The sequence below is a fragment of the Prionailurus bengalensis genome, unplaced genomic scaffold (assembly GCF_016509475.1).
Source record: "Prionailurus bengalensis isolate Pbe53 unplaced genomic scaffold, Fcat_Pben_1.1_paternal_pri Un_scaffold_57, whole genome shotgun sequence".
Lineage (NCBI taxonomy): Eukaryota > Metazoa > Chordata > Mammalia > Carnivora > Felidae > Prionailurus > Prionailurus bengalensis.
Window position 1 is genome coordinate 79,644 of NW_025091159.1, and position 9,034 is coordinate 88,677.

The 9,034-nt window shown below is 48.3% G+C and overlaps 1 long non-coding RNA gene across 2 annotated transcripts; it reads left to right on the forward strand.

The window, feature by feature from the left end:
• The first annotated feature begins 6,464 nt into the window (after nt 1–6,464).
• LOC122478385 lies at nt 6,465–9,034 on the forward strand. Of its 2 annotated transcripts, none has more exons than XR_006295976.1 (3): nt 6,465–6,479; nt 7,826–7,918; nt 8,986–9,034. It is a non-coding gene; the product is annotated as an uncharacterized LOC122478385 (long non-coding RNA). The 2 variants fall into 2 exon arrangements; XR_006295977.1 differs by lacking the exon at nt 6,465–6,479 and adding an exon at nt 6,953–6,970.

Here is a 9,034-nt window from a genome sequence, read left to right on the forward strand (position 1 = left end):
TCCCAACTGGAAAGACCAATCGGATTCCTGGTGCCTGTTCCCACTTCCATCTGAGGATACTCAAGCCTCACATCTGAAATGTTCACTGGCAGCACTGGTAGACACTGGGTTTGGAATGTGCTCTGACAAAATGCTGTGTATACATTCCAGATTACCACCGAGGGATTTCTGGATTTCTGAGCGACATGCATACTTCAATCGGCGCTTTCAACGATGCCTCCCTTTCCTCTAGTGACTGGCTACACTCCTGGACTGGAGCATGTCTGTCAACTACCAAAGCACTTCTCTCTTGTTTTCCTAACTCTGTTGTGCTCGTTTCTCCCATGCCTCTCTGCCTGGTGCCGACTCCATCACTACACTTGCTTGAAGCCAAACGATGAGCCTTTCTACTCAAGAAGGCCCACCTTGGATCCAGCTGCCACCGCCTTTGTAACTCCTCTGTAATTCCCCAAGAGACCAATAAAGACCCATATAGGTAGGGACGACTCTATGCCCCTACTCAGCACAAAGAAGCTACAGAAGATGAGACCTTCCACCTTCATCCATCTTCAAGGTTTCAGGGTTGACATTATTCAGGGAGGATACGATGAGGGAGCATAAGGCAGGCTGAGGGGTAAAGCACAAGCTAGCCCCTCCTCCCACCCTGGGTGGAATATGATTGTTATTCCTTGGACAGTCTTGACCACCCAAGTACAGAGAAAAGGGCCTTAAGCACTTGTCATGGTAATGTGTGATGCTACGGCAAATGAAAATTAAATTCCCTTACTGCTTATAGCCCACTGACAATCCCTGAAATGGATAGAGTGACATCCCTCTAGGAGCTTAGCTGCTCGGTGATGGTGATGACCCTTTGCTAGGGGCAAAACACAACCTAAGCCTAACATCATCCCAACCTTGAAGACCCTGCAAGTCAAGTTCTTTTATTTCAACTGCCCAAGGTATATCCTGGCAGTATTCCTCCAAGCTTATGCACCCGCCCCATACACATTGAATGGGTCTCATGACTTGGGTTTTATTATGTGGTAATGAAAGCCATTTCCTTAGCCACACCTAGTCCCTCAAGGTGCTGAAAACTTGCTTCCAACACTGCTTAGAGACTTACCCTATCCATGACACCCTGCCAACCTGATGGTGTGAAATAATAAGTTACCTGTCAGGACCCCACTGCAGATTTTCTTGCATGTGGGTTCTGTCCCCATCGTTTAATAAAATCACCTTTTTTGTATGAAAGCTATCTTCAGGAGATCTTTCTTGGTCTTGGGCTCTGGACCACCCCCACCATCGCCCCCAATCTTCATCAGTTCGTCAGCAGAACTCCAACCACTGGAGGATACAGATGCCTTCACCATGCAGAGCAAACACTTCATCCATTGGCAATATTCTTCAGGATCTGCTACGTACTGGACCGAGCCCACTCAAGGACTGGTGCAGCAAAGCCATTCTCCAAATGTCTGAGGGTTAGCCGCAAGTCAGAATCTGGTAACTAGGTGTCACTACTGGCTTCAAAGGACAGGGCAACAAAAGCCAGTGCCAGGAACTTTTCACCCCTTTCTGGAGAAACACTGCAGGAGGTTTCCCTTGGTCCTAGCCCACACATGGTTCTTACTCTGAGGCAACCATCCTATCAGGAGATTGTGCTCGTCGCATCATTGTTTGATTTATCACATTCTCTCGTGTTCAGAAAGAACTTTGGCCTTCTCTGTATCATTCTCCATCCTGTTGCTCTTTTCCAGCAAAGTTCTCCCCGTTGTCCACTCAGGGACAGTATCTCAGAGCCATTTTTTCTACTTTTAACTGGGGTGTCAGACCATATTCTTGTCACCGCGGGATCCCTTGGGCCACAGGGTCCCTCAACAATTGCCTTTCAGCACTATGTGGACAAAGGTAAGCCCAGGGGATTTCAAAGTGCCCGGCAGCAATGCTCAGGTGGAGTCAGGGTCACTGATATTGGAAGGGAGCTATCCTCCCTTCTGGGATAAGAGGAATGTGGAGGTAGACATTTCTGTCCCAGCTTGATTCCATAATTTGCTGAACTGAAACACTTTGGCCCTGTTTCTAGCCATTCTGATTTCCCTGGCCGTAATGATAACCATGTCTCTGGTCTCAGGCAAGGACAATGAGACTGTCCCCTGCATAGTGAGTGCTGGCCACTCCTAACCAGCTCTGAATCTGGTCTGTGCTAACCAAGAGCAATCAGTTTCTGAGATCCCAAAGGAAGGATTGCCTTCCTGAGAGTACTTGGTGTTTGGGTGGCTGGTAGAAGAAATGATGGCTAGCCAACTTGTTTCCCTCCCTGGCCATTAAAGATGCTTTTACTCTGAGGAACACTTGGTTCACCATGGGCAGTATTCTCGAGGACCTGCTTAGCACAGAAAGAGACCATTCATGACCTACTGTATCCAAGCCCTGTTCCAAACATTTGAGCTTAGCCTGCAGCGCAAGCCTGTTACCTTGGAATCACTGTCTTCTCTATCCACTGATAGGATGGCAGGGGAAAACAGTGAACTCCAGAAGCTTTCCCTCTGTTTCTGAAGTAAGAACACAGGCATCTTGCCTTTGGGTTCCCATGGTTATCGACAGAGGCTTCCCTTTGCCCTACTCATATATGTTCATATCTATCCATATCTTATTCCTGAGACCATCAGCTTGCCAGGGAGTTGTCCAAGTCATTGCATCCTAAGATTTATCTCATTTTCTGGACCACATGCTTCTCTGGGGAATTCCATCAGACATATAAAGCAGTTAATATCTATGCTTCTCAAGCTGTTCCACAGAATAGAAATGGAAGGAAAACTTCCAGAATCCTTCTACGAAGTCAGCTTTACTTTGATTCCCAAACCAGACAGAGACCCAGAAAAAAAAAAAAAAAAAAGACGACTATAGGACAATATGCCTGATGAATGAGAATACAAATATTCTCAACAAGATACTGGCAAATCAAACGCACAGCATATGAAAAGAATTTTTCACCATGATCAAGTAGGATTCCTATCTGGGCTATAGGGCTGCTTCAATATTTGCAAATCAACCAATAGGATACATCACATTAAGAAAATCACAGGTAAGAACCACATGATCCTGTCAATACAGGCAGAGAAAGCATTTGAAAAAACACAGCATCCTTTCTTAATAAAAACCCTCAAGAAAGTCAGAATAGAAGGAACATATGAAAACATCATAAAGGCACGTATGATACAAGCCCACAGCTAATATAATTCTCCTGGGGATAAACTGAAAACTTTCCCCCTGAGATCAGGAACATGACAGGCATGTCCACTGTCACCACTGTTGTTGAACATAGGTTTGCAATTCCCAGAACCAGCAATCAGACAACAAAATGAAATAAATGGCATCACAATGGCAAAGATGAAGTCAAACGTTCACTCTTCACAGACCACATGACACTCTACCTGGAAAACCTGACAGAATCCACCAAAAGTCTCCTTGAACTGATACATCAATCAGGAAACTCACAGGGTACAAAAGCAATGTACAGAAACCCATCGCATTTTAATATACCAATAACAATGAAACAGAAAGACAACTAAAGAAACTGATCACGTTCATAGTTGCACCAGGACCATAAAATACCTATCAGTAACCTTAAAAATACGAATGAACCAATCCAAAGATATAAAAGTTCTGTATGCTGAAAGGGTTATGAAGGAAATTGAAGAAGACACAAAGAAATGGGAAAACATTCCATGTTCATGGATTCGAAGAATGAATATTGTTAAAATGTCAATACCACCCAAAGCAATCTACACCTTCAATGCAATCCCCATCAAAATTGTGCCACCATTCTTTTCAAAGCTAGAACAAATAATGTAACATGTGTATGGAACCACAAAAGACCCCGAATATACAAAGTAATATTCAAGAAGAAAACCAAAGCAGGAGGCATCACAGTCCCAGAATGTAGCCTCTGCTACAAACCTGTAATCATCAAGACAGTATGGAATGGGCACACAAACAGACACATAGGCCAATGGAACAGAATAGAGAAGCCAGATTCAGACCCACAAATGTATGGCCCGGCCACTAATCTTCCACCAAGCACGAAAGAGTATCCAATGGAAAAAAACCAGACTCTTTAAGCACTGGTGCTGGGAGAAGTGGACAGCAACATGCAGAAGAATGAAACTAGATCACTTTCTTACAGCATACACAAAAATAAACTCAAAATGGATAAAGGACCTGAATGTGAGACACGAAACCTTTAAAACCCGAGAGGAGAAAGCAGGACAAAACCTCTCCAACCTCAGCTGTGGCAATTTCTTACATGACACGTCTCCAACGGCAAGGGAATGAAAAGCAAAAATGAGCTGTAGGGACCTCATCAAGATAAAAACCTTCTGCACTGCAAAGGAAACAAGCAACAAAACAAAAAGACAACAGATGAAATGGGAAAAGATATTTGCAAATGACGTATCAGACACAGGGCTAGTATCCAAACACCTATAAAGAACTCACCAAACGCCACACCTGAAAACAAATAATCGGGTGATGAAATGGGCACAAGACATGAATAGGTACTTTTTGAAAGAAGACATCCAGATGGCCAACAGACATATGACAAGATACTCAGCGTCACTCCTCATCAGAGAAATACAAATCAAAACCACACTGAGATTCCACTTCACATCGGTCAGAGTGGCGGAAATGAACAAATCAGGACACTATAGATGCTGAAGAGGATGGGGAGAAACAGGAACCCTCTTGCATTGTTGGTGGGAAGAAAAACTGGTGCAGCCACTCTGGAAACACTGTGGAGGTTCCTCACCACATTAAAAATAGATCTACCCTATGACGCAGCCATAGCACTACTAGAATTCAGGGGATTCAGGAGTGCTGATGCACAGGGGACTCGTACCCCATAGTTTATAGCAGCATTTTCAACAATAACCACATGATGGAAAGAGCCTAAATGCCTGTCAATGGACAAATGGATAAAGATGAGGTTTCTATATACAATGGAATACTACTTGGCAATGAGAAAAGATGAAATCTGGCCATTTGTGGCAACGAGGAAGGAACTGCAGGGTGTTCTGCCAAGTGAAATAAGTCAGGCAGAGAAAGACAGATACCATATGTTTTCATTCATATGTGGATCCTGAGAAACTTCACAGGAGACCAGAGGGGAGGGGAAAGGGGGAAACGAGTTGCAGAGAGGGAAGGAGGCATACCCTAAGGGACCCTTAAATACTGAGAACAAACTGAGGGTTGATGGGGGGTGGGGGAGAGGGGAAAGTGGGTGATGGCCATGGAGGAGGGCACCTGTGGGGATGAGCACTGGGTGTTGAATGGAAACCAATTTGAAAATAAATTATATTGAATACAGGGGCGCCTGGGTGGCGCAGTCGGTTAAGCATCCGACTTCAGCCAGGTCATGATCTTGCGGTTCGTGAGTTCGAGCCCCCCGTCGGGCTCTGGCCTGGAGCCTGTTTCCGATTCTGTGTCTCCCTCTCTCTCTGCCCCTCCCCCGTTCATGCTCTGTCTCTCTCTGTCCCAAAAATAAATAAACATTGAAAAAAAAAAATCTTAAAAAAAAATTATATTGAATACAAGAAAAAAGAAAAGATGCTCAAAGTCACTCCTCATCAGGGGACTACAAAGCAAAACCACACTGAGATGCCACCTCACACGGATCAGAGTGTGCCTGTGGGTGGGCGGTCAGCACTGCTGCTTTGCTGGGACACAGTGTGTCCTCCAAAAGCGACAAGGGGTGGGGGGTCTTGCGCTTTGGGAAACATGGACAATCAGGAGCAGCGAGGCTGCAACGTAGCTCAGGGTGTCCCGAAGCTGGTCCAAACGTGGCCCATCAGCGTCACTGGGGCTCTTACAGGCTCTCGAGCCCCTGTTGGTAGACGAGGAGGGGGGTTTGCGAGGGGGTTGGAAAGAGCACAGACTTGGGTTATGATTGCACGGAGGCCCGCCCATGCATATTTTTGGGGTGGTTTTGGCTTCTTGGCTACTTTTCTAGAGCAGTTTTAGCAAAGGTGAGAGGATCCTCCAGAGATTTCACACACATACTGCCCTTACTGACGCACAGCCCTTCCCCTGAGCAGGTATCCGAACCCCCCACCAGGGCGAGGCCTTTGTCACAGCCCCAAACCTGTGCTGATGTGTGTCCATCGCCCAAGGTCCGCAGCTGAGATCGGATTCGCCTCTGACGTTGTACCCCAATGCGTCCGGGCGGGTGTGTGTTGAGAAGTCTCTGCCGGTGCAGCGTCCCACCCGGTAGTCTTTCCGCCCTGACGCAGTAGGTTCCGTTGGTGCTGGCGCCACAGCGCATTTGCCAGGGGAGAGGTGGGCGGGAGGCCGGTGGCTCTTGCCGGCGGTAGGAGCCCGCATGCGCTGTGGAGGACGAGGGAGGTGCTCTTCTGAGCATCCGGCTTCTCCCTTGCTAGAAGTCTTCCACCTAGGAGGATGTCGCCCTGGGGCCCCTGTTTCTCAGAAGACTGTCCCGATCGAGGCACGTGAGTTCTGGTGGACCCACCGCCGCTCGGACAACCGCAGAGGCCACAGTGCCTGCCGTGAGAGGCCGGGTGGCTCGGGGCGCCCTAGTTCTGCTCACTTGGGGGACAGCATTAGTCACCATCGGGCGGAAGGCCGGCCTGCCCGTGTGGACGCCCGCAGGCTCCTGTGAGTTGTGGTGGCCGCTCTGTGGCGGCAGGGTGTGTGTGGGGGCGCCTCCCGTGGCATTGCTGGCTTAACCGCTCAGCAGGCGGTAAGGGCCCTTCTCCCTGCAGGTAGTGGCTTCTGGGAGGTTCTCCGGGTGCCCGCCTCAGCCGCAGCTGTCGTGTAAGCAGTGTGCCGCCCGCCCTCGCAGAGGCTGTTGGAGACCTTCCCGCCTTGTCCGTCCCCTGACCCCGCACAGGCTGCACACGTTCTGTCCCCCGAGGCGGCTGCCACGAACAAAGGCCACCTTAGGCCCTTGCGTCCTGTGGGCCAGGCCCTAGAGACTTTGGTGAGCTGGGGAAACCCTATAGAAATTGGGAAGTTGATGAGAAGAAGGGGAGAGTGTCCTTTGTTCCCTGGGTCAGTGTTTCTGAGACTCGGTGGTGTCGGGACACTTGGACATCAGGGGAATATTGAGGGCCCCAGAGAGCCTTCGAGTGTGGGGGTTGTGTCTCTTGATCTCTACTGTGGTGAGGTTAAACTGAGAATTGAAGCGGGCGCCTGGGTGGCTCTCTGTGTTACGGGTCCGACTCTGGCTCAGGTGGTGATCTCACAGTTGATAGTTTAGAGCCCCATGTGGGGCTCTGTGTTCCCAGCTGCCAGCCTGGACTTGTCTCAGATTCTCTGTGGCCCTCTCCCTCTGTCCCTCCCCTCACGTGCCGTGTGTTTCTCTCTCTAAAACAAACATTAAGGAAACCAAACCAAATCCGAGCATCTCACATGTGATGAATTCACTTAAAGACGATAAATTAGTACAGATTAACGTACTCATACCTTTCGTGCAAAAAATACGTACATTTTCAGAACAACGCTGTGTAGAAGCATGGCATTGGCATTGGCATTGGCTTAGTGCAAGATCTTTATTCTTCCAGCTGCTTCTGCATTCAGTGTCTTGTGGCCAATTATGTTTAGGAAGGCGATGTGGACTCCCCCAGATGAACAGCTGGAGGCGAAGAGGGTGTGGCGGTAGCTCCTGGGGTGTCTGGATGCTCTTTCCTGATTCTGCACTCAGATGGGTGGGGCTTCCTTGCTTCTCTTGGGGGTTAGCAGCCCGCACAGAGCTGCATTTTTGTGTGGCACACGGTGGACATTTGGAACATCCTAGGCCACTACTTTCAGCTGATCTTCCATACCTTCCACTCAGCGAACACATTCTTGGAACCACCACCTGGATGAAGAAATGGAACCTTACCGTGCTTCCTACCTCCTACTGACTCCCACCGAACGTCCCCCAAAGGTAACCACGGTCTTGACTTTCACCAGCGATTGCTTTGGCTTGTTCTTCGCTTCATGTTGAGCTAACCCTTGAGCGCTGTGTGTGCGCAATGCACCTGCTTTCCTTGCGTGGCTGTGCTGGTCCTCCCCTGCTGTCGAAGGCCCAGTGTGTGAGGACAGCACGGTTTTTTCTTTCTCCTGTGTGTGCTCCGGTTTGTGCAGAGGCTGCCTGCAGATCCACATGCACCGTATTGGTTTGCCATGGAGGAGCAGGGTGTGAGTGGTGGCACGTGTCTGTTCCCCATGAGCAACAGCGTGTGGGAGCTCAGGGCTGGCTGATGCCTGGTATTTCGTCTTCTCGTGTGTTAGCTGCTTGCTGGGGCTCAGGTGCTGGGAGGTATGGTGTATTCGTGGGACCCGCCCCTGTGTGTGTGTCTTGGCCACTTACGTGTTTCTTTTGTGAAATAATTGCCTTTTGGAAGCCACTTTGTGATTAGGTTGTGTGTTTTGGTTTTTGTTGATTTGAATGAGTTCTTTCTATGTGTGTGGAATCCATCTGTGAATGGCGGAGGTTTTCACATTCTTGTGTATGTCTGCCTTACATTCTCTGTGTTGCCTTATCGTAAGTTTCTTTTGTTTCTATCCAATAGTATAACCATTTGTATGTTTCTTGCCTTGGATTGGCTAGGGCCTCCAGTACTGTGTTGAATGGAAGTGGTGAGAGTAGGTGTCCTTGTCTCCTTCCAGATACTAGAGAGAAGGGTTTCATAATTTTTTGTAAACTTAATATATTTTTTTTAAATTTTTTTTTCAACATTTATTTATTTTTGGGACAGAGAGAGACAGAGCATGAACGGGGGAGGAACAGAGAGAGAGGGAGACACAGAATGGGAAACAGGCTCCAGGCTCCGAGCCATCAGCCCAGAGTCCGACGCGGGGCTCGAACTCACGGATGGCGAGATCGTGACCTGGCTGAAGTCGGACGCTTAACCGACTGCGCCACCCAGGCGCCCCGTAAACTTAATATATTTTAAAGTTTCTTTCTTTCTTTCTTTCTTTCTTTCTTTCTTTCTTTCTTTCTTTCTTTAGAGAGCATGCATGGGAAGGGGAGTGAGAGGGGGGAAAGCGAGTGGATCCC